This window comes from Muntiacus reevesi, chromosome 16 (genome assembly GCF_963930625.1).
Source record: "Muntiacus reevesi chromosome 16, mMunRee1.1, whole genome shotgun sequence".
Classification (NCBI taxonomy): Eukaryota; Metazoa; Chordata; class Mammalia; order Artiodactyla; family Cervidae; genus Muntiacus; species Muntiacus reevesi.
Window position 1 is genome coordinate 6,635,808 of NC_089264.1, and position 13,605 is coordinate 6,649,412.

At 39.0% G+C, this 13,605-nt stretch overlaps 1 protein-coding gene across 1 annotated transcript in view; it reads right to left on the minus strand.

The window, feature by feature from the left end:
• Nucleotides 1-996, minus strand: part of USP53 (ubiquitin specific peptidase 53) — a 53,278-nt gene extending 52,282 nt beyond the window's left edge. Inside the window, exon 1 of the mRNA XM_065907626.1 lies at nucleotides 826-996. The gene's annotated coding sequence lies outside the window, so the exon portion shown is untranslated. The remainder of the gene's footprint in view (nucleotides 1-825) is intronic.
• Between the last annotated feature and the right edge of the window lie 12,609 nt (nucleotides 997-13,605).

Here is a 13,605-nt window from a genome sequence, read left to right on the forward strand (position 1 = left end):
AACCTTGGAGGGGAGTAACAAAACCTCAGAGCACGCTCAGATTGCAGGCTTTAGAAACCCTCTCTGCTACACCTGTGCAAGTACTTCCTGTTCTCCAAAGACATTTAAAAGTTGTTTGGTAAACGTCCCGTTGGTGAAAGAAATGGCAACCCACTCCAGTATTCTTGCCTGGAAAATCTCATGGACAGAGGAGCCTGGTGGGCTACAGTCCACGGGATCCCAAAGAGTCGGACACGACTGGGCACACACCAGACCAGAAATGTCCCCTAACTCGCCATTTAGAAGCTAAACATTAACTTCATAAATTACTACTACTAAATGACTAAATTATTACTACTACCACTCAGAAATCAACAGTCCGAAGAGTCTCATGAATCATCTCTTCTCCAAAGAGAGCAACAAAACCCCTTTAAAAAGCTGCTGCTCGAGAGGCAGTGGCTTGGAAAGAGAGGGGAAGGCGCCAGGTAGGCATAATATTCATAATTCCAAAGCACTAAGCGACCCAGCAGGATCCCAGGTTCCGCCTCTGGCCAACCTTCAAACACAGCAGCAGCGAACAACCACAGCCCAGTAAGTACAGGACCTCCTCCCTCCGCGTTCGCCTCCAGCCTGGCCGAAGGCATCTCCGCCAGATCCCGGGGCGGCGGGAGGGCGGCGGGAGGGCTGCGTGACCTCCGGAGTCTGCCCCGAAGCGGGTGGGGGAGGAGGTCGTGGGGCAGCGAGGAGAGACACCGAGTCTGGGACTGGAATGAGGGTCTTCCAGTCAGGCCCGCGGAGGTCGCAGGTCTTTGGCTCTCCAGCCAGGGACTAGTTTCGGAGACTTACCTTTTAGCGAGGGAGGCGCGCGGTCCAGGTAGAAAAATACGGGCCTTCTACCTCCGCAGGGCAATCTCCCGCTGGCCCAGCTCCGCGTCAAGCTGACACCCGGCTGACACACCAACCGCTGCCAACGAAACCGAGGCTCACCGGGAACTGGAGCAGAGGCGACTGGTCTCCGTCGCCCACAGCCCGACCCAGCGCATGGAGCATGCGCACACGCCTCAACACCCCAAGGCCAGTCAGGCCAGTGACACCTGCGATCAACAGGTCCAGGGAGCCCCGCCCAAATCCCCGCCTCACCCTCGCCCCGCCTCCTCGAAGCTGACCCCGCCTTCAGGCTCCAGGAGCTGGCTCCGCCCCCACACGCGATTTCCCGGCTTCCCGGACCTGCGGATCCGAGTTCCCGCGCGGGTTCGATAAGGCTGGCGATCCAGTTGACTTACTCTGAGCCGCGAGATCCCGCGAGAGCAGGGACTTAACCATTTTTCTTAAGGCGGGAGCGGAGCGCTGGGGTTAACTGTTGTTCGAGAAAGGAGGCAGCAGGTTGGTTTTTGTGGTGTCGAGGGAAGAAAGGAATAGTTCTTCAGGTGTAAGTGGTTATTCTGATACTCTTGGTCATTTATTTATTCATTTTCTAAGCTCAGGAACACGAATCCACCAAAGACTGGGCTTTAAGTTAGTTGTGGTTACCTCAGAGAAAATGACCTGTATCGGTTGGCCTCGAAACCCTAGACGAATTCGCAGTTCTCTTTAGCTTTCTGTGAATCCTTACAGTCTGTTTGCAGTTAAATGATTCCCATTGGCTTGAATGTATATTCCCCAACTGGTTGTTTCGTGACTTTTTAATAAAATGATAGGCTTAATAAACATGTTGACCCGGTTAATGGTTAATTGTGAGAAAAATTAACCATCTAAAAAATGTGGCTGCCTCCTTACTGTGCTTTCAACAGGTTTTAAGTTGCAAGCTAAAGTTTGGGAAATGGGCGAAACGTCGTTTTGTAATAACTTGTTTCTTAGGGATAGTAGTAAAAGGACTACTACCACTGTCATCTTTAGTATAAAAGATCCCTCTCAGTAAGTAGTAAGGTTTTGGAACTCATTTCAAAGCTGTTGCAGGTTCAACATACAGATTCTAAAAATTGATTTAACTAAACTCTTAAACAGGTAGGTAACTCTAAATGTTTGAAGAAACAGGAGGAAACATTTTAGATTGGTATAGGCAAGTAGTACCTGTGACTGAATCAAGGAGAATTTGTTGAGCATTTATTGTTCCCTTCACTGAATTGGGCACTGAAGAAAATACAGTGAAATTTAAGATACGGTTCTTGCCTTCAGGAAATTTAAAACTTGGAGAATGAGAAAAACAACTACGTTTTAAAAATAGCACCATTAATTCTCCCCTTGCTTTCCCTATTGCTGCTCTCTCCTGGTTTTGCGACTACCTCTCTGAGGCACTTTAAATATTTTTATTCTTAACTGTGCCCTCTGTGTTCCCAAACTCTCCATTTTCTTGCGTTGTTACTTCTTCTGTCTCCTTGAACAGTCTTTTCCCCACGATGGACTTAGCTACTAGGTATCCTGGGCACCAAGGACTCCCAAATGGATATCTTCAGCTTAGACCCTTTTAAGCAACAGCATTTTTGGGTGTCGTGTACTGAGTCACTTCAGTAGTGCCCGACTCTTTGCAACCATATGAACTGTAACACCTCTATCTGCCCTTCTGTCCATGGGATTCTCCAGGCAGGAATACTGGAGTGGATTGTCATTCCCTTCTTCAGGGGATCCTCCCAACCCAGGAATCAAACCCTTGTCTCTCGTCTCTTACAGCTCCTACATTGCAGGCAGTCATAGGTACTTATGTCCCAAATTGACTTGACGGGAAGTCTGAAGCAAATAGATGAAAACTTATGTCCCAAATGTCTCCCAATTGGACATCTTTTCTGTTCCCTATTCCTAGTGCCATATCTCTTCCCACCCATCTAGAACCTACACTGCTTTCATTCCCTGTTTTAGATAATAGCACCCAATTGCCCAAATCAAGAATCCATGTGTACCCCTATATTACATTTTCTTCATTTTCTCTGTACTGATATCAAATTTGATTAATTCATCTCCTTAAGGATCTCTCAATCCCTGCACTCTTTTTAATTTCCATTCTCACTGTCTTAATCTATCGACTAATCATCATCTCTCCTAACTCGTCTCCCTTGGACCACTGCAGTAGGCTCTAGTTATTTCCCACTCCAGTCCAACATCCATGTCTGTTAATAATTTTTCTAACATGAAAATATGATTACAATATTATCAAGATTTTTTCAGGAGCTCCCCATCTCCTTCAGGACCTGGCCCCAGACTTAGTCTCATCTATTACTCTTGCCCATTTACTCCACACTAGCTATATAGAATTCCTTGCTCATCTGTGTTTCTGCTAGGTTCTCTCAAGATCTTTTAGGTCTCAGTTGAATACTTATTTCATCCATGGAAACTTTCATAACTTCCTGAGACAGATTTGCCCTTCCTTCACCCTTTTTGGATTTATTTATAACAATTATGTTGTACTATAATTATTTCTTTGCAAATGTAACTGACAGAGCACTCATGAAAAATAATTTGAACTATGGATAGTAAAGACTCATACTATTTCCCTGCCTCCTTTCAAGATTATAGAAGAATGCCCTTCAGTTTACCATGCTCAAGAATTTGACAAAACCATGACTGTACAGCTTTTTAATCATGTACCTTCAAACTTTCTGCTGCTACTTGGCATATTTAAGTACTGAGTTTTACATGGTATGTGAGGTCACAAGTTAGAGTCAAATGGGAAGTCTGAAGCAAACAGATAAAAAAAGGAAAATTGACAGTGCACTGTATTTTAGGACAGGAGTTGCTCCCAAAAAACTTTGTGGTTAGAAATGTCACAGTATAAGTTTTAAATGTACTGCCTCTGAGAATTACTGTTTGTTCTCAGTGTGTATATGTTTAATTCAATAGTTATTTTACTGGGCAGACCTAAATTAATGAGGAAAAATCTCTGCACTTCTCACTGACTTGAGATCATTAAAGGAAAGATTTGGAATGCCAAAGACCATCTTATGTTGTTTGAATGAGGCCAAGCCAAAGTTTACATCATCAGCACCACCACACTTACATGCCTCCTTATTCTGGAGTGACTGTAAAGCAGACTTCGGGAGATGTACCATTTTGTGGTTCTATTCACCCTACTCACTAATAAGTGGTAGAAGTAGCAGTATTCTATCCTGAGAATCAGTCATCCGGTAGTTCCAGGAGGTAAACAATAGCTAAAGACATGGCAAACCATGGATGAGCTAGGTAGGATAAAGTGAAATACAGTATAGAGAAGTTGTAGCTAAATGGCTGTCTCATGATTGGATGTAAGACTAACTCCTTTTTTCCTAATTGCATGAAAGAAATGTTGACAAGTGTTATAGTCTTAGTAAACTTCTAAAGAACAGGGACTATATTTTTCCACTGTGTATTTCCAGAGCATAGCACAGTGCCAGGCATAGATAGGTAACAAATGTGCTCAGTGGATGGGCTGAAAAACTGTTAACAGAACTGTTAAAAGTTCTGTTAATTTTTTAGAGAATAGAGACATCTGTGTGGACCAGAATTGTTGGGGAAAGCTTGTATTGTATGGGAGATCAGATATGAGCTTCAATTTGGAAGGTTCATGGGTAGGCATATTTGAAGGCACTGCGGAGGAGATACGACTATTCAAGAGCAAAGTTTTAGAAACAGGAATTAACAAAGCCAATGCAGGGCTATAATAGGAAGCCTTTTAAGTTCTTGAACAGGATGTTCAGTTTGGAATTATATACAGATTTGTAGGGGAAATTGTAGTAAGGCAAGAAGATGAGCGAAACCAGTGCAATTCCAGAGAAACCTTCAGTGATGATGAGGCCAACCAAAAAATCTAGTCATAATCAACCACTTCCTCTTTGACTCACATCCCAGTTTTTGTAACACCGTGCTCTTACATGGCTTTCCTCCAACCTATTTGGTTGTTCCTTTTCAACCTGGTTTTCTCTTACACTTTCTAGATGATGGTGTTCCATAATGCCTGGCCCTAAGACCAGGTTTTATCCTCATGGTTTTAAATATGTATTTCCCACACAGCAGCCAAAGTAGCCTATTTTAAATGTTGACATGTTACCCCCCTACTTAAAATTGTTCAAAGACTTAACTATCTACATAAAATAAAATCCAAATAGATACCTGAAGAGGCTGTTCTTCCCTCCCTAACAGCATCTCATGCTATCAAGGACTTTGCACTCTTTATTCCCTATGCCTAGAACCCTGGTTCTTAATGGGAAGTGATATTGTCTCTCAAGGGACATTTGGCAAAGGCCAATACATTGCTGATTGTCACAGGGCAGGAAGGGAGTGCTGCTCCTGGTGTCCAATTGAGGTGAGGCCAATTCTGCTGCTAAACACCCCACAACAGGCAAAACAGTCACCCACAACAAAGAATTATATGTTTGAAAATGTCATTAGTGCCAAAGTTGAGAAACCCTGACCTACAGTGCCTTGCCTTGAGTCTCCAGGTGGCTGACTCCTTTTCATCCTCTATACTCTAGTTTTAACTTTGTCTTCCTAGAAGTCATCTTTGACTTAGAACTTCCTGCCTATCTCTATCAGTGTTCTGTTTATTCTTCTCATACCACTTTTCACAACCTGTGATTATTTAGTTTATTTGTTTATTGTCTTTCTCACTATCTAGAAAACAGATCCCATGAAAAGCCTCTCTCCATCATTATTCTTTCTGTAAAGGTTAATACAGTGGCACAGAGTAGGGCATCAATAAAGAGTTATTTGACACCTGAATGTGGATCTGCAATATGTCACAGAATGAAAACTTAACAATAAGGCTTTTTCTTCTTTTTTTCTGTAAAATTAAAATATGCAGTTACTGAGAGAACAGTGGAGATACCTGGAAGGAAGTTGTCATCACTCAGAGTGTCTTCTGGAAGTCTGCTGGTCTGAGGTCAGTATTCAGATGTACACCACAAATACCCTTCCTTCCTAAGTAGCTTCTCACAATCAGAACCAAAATTAGAATCATACTATGGCCAATTTAACTAATGTTTGTGAAGTAAAGAGAATCAATCAGGAAGGAAAATAGAAACAAGGATGAATAGTACCAAAAATGATATAAAATTGTTTGATCAAACTAAGAAGTTTAGAAGACCTAATTTTTTAATATGTGCATGTCTTTAAAAAGCTGTTTCAAAACTGTATTTAGAAGTACCTGGTTAATATGCATTTTAATTTTTTTCAATTAAGAAAATATGTATTGTGGACATATATTGCTTTGTCCTTTCCTGCTTTTATCAGTAATAATCGATCCATACCACTTAACCCCAGGATGGGCATAACTCCATGTTGAGCATTTCATCATTTTCTGGCTGTGGTGATTAGTGTATGGGTGATTTGAGCTAATCAGTATTCTTTCTCAGGAGTTTTCAAATTATTAATAGAGCTTACAGGAAAGATCCTTTTTTTTCTCTGTGTACAAAGCTATAAAACTGTAAGCTCAGAGGTTCTTGTGGCAGTGTGCCTTGTCGTTTACAGTATCTGGTCTGAAAGAATAAGGCAGCTTTGGAGGAGAAGGGAAAGAGAAAAGTTCCTAAGGGTTCTCTGCTGCTGCTGCTGCTAAGTCACTTCAGTCGTGTCTGACTCTGCAACCCCACAGACGGATTCTCTAGCCTCTTATAAAATAGGTAATTCAGGAACTGAATGTTCACTAAACTTAAAGCTCTGCAGCATGACCTTTTGTTAAACATCAGAAGATCAAATTCAGTATCCGTAGCATCTTAGCCAGCTCTTCCTTAGGCAAAACTTTATTGGCCTTACATTCCAATCTTTCTAAGCCTCTGCTATAATAGAGTCAACATTAGCTAGTTAACCACATTGAGCTGTTTAACCAGTAACCTCCTTAATTTTGCTGACTGATTGTCAGGTTAAGCAATTTCATTACCTTTGTTATTTCACTTTGAAACATGCTAATTTTCTTATCTGTAAAATCGGGATGAGAAATAATACTTATATATGATGTCTTTTGATGATGCCCCAGATAAAAGCAACTGTAAAGTCGTATACTGTGTTATTATGGCCGTTAGTGTTATTATTACAGTTACCAATACTGCTGTCATCAATGATAATGTGTTGCTATAAGAACCTGTATATTGTTTTTCTTGCTATAATATATATTTTATTACAGTCTCAAAGATACACAAGGCTTTAGATTCCTTCTGGTCCAGCCTCCTACTCACTAAAGGATTATCCCTGCCAGTAGTTGTCCAACTTCTGTTCAAATATGGTAACAGTGGTAGAAAATTTGATGTTTTGTGAGACATCCTCCTCTTTTTAAGACTTCTTTAACCACTGAGAAATTTCCATCACAGTGAGTTGAAATTCACCTTCTAGTAATTTCTATACACAGATCTTATTTCTGTCCTTTATAGCAACAGAGATCTATGTTCTCTTTTTCATAAGACAGTACTGAACTTTGAAAACATGTTTTGTGTTTTCAAACTAAAAGTTTTCTCAAAAAATTTTTGAAGGCCTACTAAAATATTAAACTAAGCTGCTCATTCATTCATTCTACGTCACCTTATCCCATAAAGATTTAAAGTAAATTCTAAAAAATAAAATAAATTCCAACATATAATATAAAACAATGGTCAAACATAAATAAGAAAAAGAATCAGAACTATGGGAAAGTAGAATATGAGTAGAATGTAAAGAGTGAGAATGAAAGAATAGAAATAAGCATGAGCTTATGGCTTAAGTTTGTTTGATCTGAAATTATAAGTGAATATGATATTTAGGTTATAAGTAACAGGAAAATGTTTTTCTGTCATCATCTAAAATGCTTTTTCCTCTACGTTGGGCCTCATCTAAGAAGGCTGTTATCTGTGTTCACTGACAATAGACTTATCCACATGTCCCTGGAAAATGCTCTAACAGGCATCACAATCCATGAAACTGACTTCAGGATGCAATTGCATTATCAACTTCTGAAAAAAATATGGTGACCAAAAAAAAAAAAACCACCAAACAAATTTCTGCAATTAGCATGATTTTCAGTTCAGTTCAGTTGCTCAGTCTTGTCCGACTCTTTGCAACCCCATGGACTGCAGCACACCAGACTTCCCTGTCCACCACCAATTCCTGGAGCTTTCTCAGTCTCATGTCCATCGAGTCGGTGATGCCATCCAACCATCTTATCCTCTGTCATCCCCTTCTTCTCCTGCCTTCAATCTTTCCCAGCATCAGGGTCTTTTCAAATGAGTCAGTTCTTCGCATCATGTGGCCAAAGTATTGGGAGTTTTGGCTTCAACGTCAGTCCTTCCAATGAATATTCAGGACTGATTTCCTTGAGGATTGATGGTCTGATCTCCTCGCAGTCCAGGGGACTTTTAAGAGTCTTCTCTAGCACCACAGTTCAAAAGCATCAATTCTTTGGCACTCAGCTTTCTTTATAGTCCAACTCTCACATCCATACATGATTACTGGAAAATACATAGCTTTGACTAGATGGAGCTTTGCTGGCAAAATGATGTCTCTGCTTTTTAGTATGCTATCTAGGTTGGTCATAGCTTTTCGTCCAAGGAGCAAGTGTCTTTTAATTCCATGGCTGCAGTCATTTTCACCATCTGCAGTGATTTTGGAGCCCTTGAAAATAAAGTCACTGTTTCCGTTGCTTCCCCATCCATTTGCCATGAAGTGATGGGACTGGATGCCATGATCTTAGTTTCTTGAATGTTGAGATTTAAACCAGCTTTTTTACTTTCCTCTTTCACTTTCATCAAGAGGCTTTTTAGTTACTCTTTCCTTTCTGCCGTAAGGGTGGTATCCTCTGCATATCTGAAGTTGTTGATATTTCTCCCTGCAATCTTGATTTCAGCTTGTGCTTCATCCAGCCTGGGAATTCTGCATGATGTACTCTCCATAGACGTTAAATAAGCAGGGTGACAATATACAGCCTTCATGTACTCCTTTCCCAATTTGGAACCAGTCTGTTTTTCCATGAACAGTTCTAACTGTTGCTTCTTGACCTGCATACAGATTTCTCAGGAGGCAGGTAAGGTAGTCTGGTATTCCCATCTCTTGAAGCGTTTTCCACAGTTTGTTGTAATCTACACATTCAAAGGCTTTGATGTTTTCAATAAAGCAGAAGTAGATATTTTTCTGGAATTCTCTCGCTTTTTCTATAATCCAGGAGATGTTGTCAATTTGATCTCTGGTTCCTCTGCCTTTTCTAAATCCACCTTGAACATCTGGAAGTTAATGGTTCACACACGGTTAAAGCCTGGCTTGGAGAATTTTGAGCATTGCTTCACTAGCGTGTGAGATGAGTGCAATTGTGCAGTAGTTTGAATATTCTTTGGCATTGCCCTTCTTTGGGATTGGAATGAAAACTGACCTTTTCCAGTCCTGTAACCACTGCTGAGTTTTCCAAATTTGCTGGCATATTGAGTGCAGCACTTTCACAGCATCATCTTTTAGGATTTGAAATAGCTCAACTGGAATTCCATCACCTCCACTAGCTTTGTTCGTAGTGGTGCTTCCTAAGGCCCGCTTGACTGCATTCCAGGATGTCTGGCTCTAGGTGAGTGATAACATCATCATGGTTAGCTGGGTCATGAAGATCTTTTCTATATAGTTCTTCTGTGTATTCTTGCCACCTCATTTTAATCTCTTCTGCATCTGTTAGGTTCATACCATTTCTGTCCTTTATTGAGCCCATCTTTGCATGAAATGTTCCCTTGGTATCTCTGATTTTCTTGAAGAGATCTCTAGTCTTTCCCATTCTGTTGTTTTCCTCTATTTCTTTGCACTGATCACTGAGGAAGGCTTTCTTATCTCTCCTTGCTATTCCTTCGAACTCTGCATTCAAATGGTTCTTTATTTCCTTTTCTCCTTTGCCTTTAGTGTCTCCTTTTCACAGCTATTTGTAAGTCCTCCTCAGACAACCATTTTGCCATTTTGCATTTCTTTTTCTTGTGGATGGTCTTGCTCCCTGCCTCCTGTACAATGTCACAAACCTCCGTCCATAGTTCATCAGGCACTCTGTCTATCAGATCTAATCCCTTGAATCTATTTGTCACTTCCACTATATAATCGTTAGGGATTTGATTTAGGTCATAACTGAATGGTCTAGTGCTTTTCCCTACTTTCTTCAATTTAAGTATGAATTTGGCAATAAGGAGTTCATGTTCTGAGTCACAGTCAGCTCCCAGTCTTGTTTTTGCTTACTATATAGAGCTTCTCCATCTTTGGCTGCAAAGAATATAATCAATCTGCTTTCGGTATTGACCACCTGGTGATGTCCATGTGTAAATTTGTCTCTTGTGTTGATGGAAGAGGGTGTTTGCTATGACTAGTGTGTTCTCTTGGGAAAACTCTGTTAGCCTTTGCCCTGCTTCATTTTGTTCTCTGAGGCCAAACTTGCATGTTACTCCAGGTATGTCTCTTGACTTCCTACTTTTGCATTCCAGTCCCTTGTAATGAAAAGGACATCTTTTTTTGGTGTTATTTCTGGACGGTCTTGTAGGTCTTCATAGAACCATTCAACTTTAGCTTCTTCAGCATTACTGGATGGGGCATAGACTTGGATTACTATGATACTGAATAGTTTGCCTTGGATACAACAGAAATCATTCTGTCATTTTTGAGATTGCACCCAAGTACTGCATTTCAGACTCTTATGTTGAATGTGTTGGCTACTCCATTTCTTCTAAGGGATTCTTGCCCACAGTAGTAGATATAATGGTCATCTGAGTTATATTCGTCCATTCAAGGTAAATTAGAAGTGGTCAAACAGGAGATGGGAAGAGTGAACATTGACATTAGTCATCAGTGAACTAAAATGGACTGGAATGGGTGAATTTAATTCAGCATGATAATGGTTTGAGCAAATTATTTCCTCTCTTGGTTCAGCAGTTTAAGTAAGATTGTTTTAAGGTATTTTGTAATGATGTCATTTCATTAGCCAATGTAAGTTTGTGTTCAAAATACTAACTTTTTTGTTTCATTATTTTGTTGTTATGAATTGGTGTTAAGGCACGTTTCACAAATTTTAATGCCCTTAGTTTATTTGGACACAAATGCTTGTATTACTTCAGCACATAGGCATCTTCATCATCTGTTTCCTTCATTTCTTTAAAACATCCTATTGGCTTTTGAAGTTTTAGTCCATATTTCTTAAGATTTAGTATTCTTCCTCCATTTTTATACTGCCAAAATTAATGACATCTTCTTTAACTTCAGCTAAATCATTGAGGAAAATGTTGGTGAAGGTTGGATCCCTGACATTCAGTTCCAGCTATAGCCCACATTAACCACTAGTGGCAGCATTAAAATTATTTAGAAAGCTAAGTAGAGACCATGTTTAAGGGCATCATGATGTCATAAAAAGCATGATGTTTAGATTTGGACAGACTTAGGTTCAAATCCTGACTTTACTATTTATTGTGTGACCTTGAGCAGTTAGTAACTACTCGAAAACCTAGTTTCCTCATCTGTACATAGCAGTGTGTCCTAGCTAATCCCTTACTGGATTGCTGTGGACAGGCAGGCCACTGCTATGGGCATATATTTGCTTGATTTTTTTTTAAGCAGTGTCTTGTAATCTGAGGGAAAGAATGAAAAAAAAAAACAGTGAAATTACTTGTGTTCAAAAGCAACATATATGATAGAAAGAATGGATAGAGAATTATGGAACTCTCTTGCTCTCAAGTAAATGTGTGCTGTGGGGAGGTTAGTTTACCTCTTTTAACTTTTCTTGATCCTTAAAAGAAGAAATTGGACCACATGATTCGACATTATAAAGATGTGAAATGCAGTCTTTTCCCAGTTGTTACCTAATTACAAAGCATGTCAGGAACCAAGTGCTTTATGCAAAATATTTTATTTAACTTTCCTAACAGTTGTAAAGTATTAATATTTAGATATGATTAATATCCTGATTTTAGAAACAGTGAAAGTGAGGTACTTAGCACAGTGTCTGCCATATAGTAGGCACTCAGTAAACAAACTGAATGATTTAATAAAAGAACTATCAGTTAAGTATGACATCTGGTTACAGCTAGGAAATACAGTAAGTCAAAATGAGGAAGGCAATGTGTGCCATACTAATAAACCCAGAAGTAAAGGCCAAAACCATCTAGCTTTTGATTGAAAGCTATTGCTAGGATTTTTGTGCATGAATTTAATTTCTCTTTAGTTTTTTGAAACCAAGTTTTATAACATGTTATATCTGAATAGTTCTTTAGAATCTTAGAGATGGAAAGGATCTGAGAGATTAGTTTGCTGAAATCCCTTATTTTACAGATGAGAGCACTTAAACTGAGGGACATGCTAGACACTGATAGAAGCAGGACTAAAATTCAGTTTCTAGTCACTTGGAATTTGCCTGGTATAAAATATTTTCTATGATATATTCTGAAATTTCACAGGAGATAGCACTCTTTTTTTTCTTAAAGTACAACCAAATTTCTTCCATATTCAAACACTGGTGATAAACAAAATTGACACTTTTGTCCCTTTCTGAAAGACAACAGAAGGGAAACAAAAGGAAGAAGTCAAGAGCATTTCACAGGTAAAGCTTATCTTTTTCTGAATTGTGATATCTGTAGTAGTGTTCTGACTTTATGAAAAACAGTAAGGTGTTCAGAAATTTATCAAACTTAATTTCCTACCTTTTTGGAATCTAACAAATCTAAGCCTCTGTGATGTATATGTGTACACACACACACATATGCACACACACACATACTGTTATATATCTTGAGACTGACTTGTTTTTGATGTAGTTCTTTAAGAAATACAATAGTGAAGTAACACTTTGTCTTTCACTCATTGCATATTGGCTGAAGCCACGAACCCAAAGGAAGTTGCCCTGGAGAGCACTTTGCTTTGTAAAGATGGCAAAGATATTCAGGGCACCAGTGTTTTCAAGTTGAACTTCCTTGTTGAAATTCACTTCACAAAAGAAAATAAGTTTGTTGTTTAATACAGTAGTAAAATTATTGCAAAATATTCAGTGATAGAAATAATTCAAAGAATTATAGGTAAAGGTATGAATTAAATTTAGAGTATTTAATTTCTTTTTTCCTTAACTGTTAGTGGTCTTGAGTTTTCAGTCTCTTGTCTGTAAAACAAGCCCTCAAACTGAAATTGTGCTGGAGGAAAAAAAACAAACTTTTGGCAAGTAATATCCCTGGAATGCCTTTTTGTAAATTTTTAAATCGAAGTTTCTGATTAAATTGTTTTCTACAAGTTTTGCTCTGCTACTGTTTCAGATTCTTTTAATTCTGAAGAACTCTATTAAATTAGTTATAATAGTTTTGATGTGGTGGAGAAAAACAATTCCAGTTACCAATAACAATGCTGACATTTCAGTTTTAAACAGTATTTAGTAGTAGGTAGAGCAGTAATTTTCAAACATCTTAGACCACGACCTAGAATAAGCAGTGTATTTTACGTTGTGATCCAGTTTACAAAAACACATATATATTTAAAAAAAAAAAAAGTAGTTTCCTGAAATAATACTGTTTCTAAGAGTGGTATGCTCTGATATTCTCTTTTATTCTATTCTGTTTCATTTGAAAAGCTTCTAATCTAAGTTAATTTTTAAATCACCTAACAGGACACAACTATAATTTGAAAGACATGGACCAAGAGGTTTTTAGTGGAAGGAGCAACATTTACTCTTTCCTTTAATACTAAAGAGTATGGAATTTTATTCCCTTCCAGTTA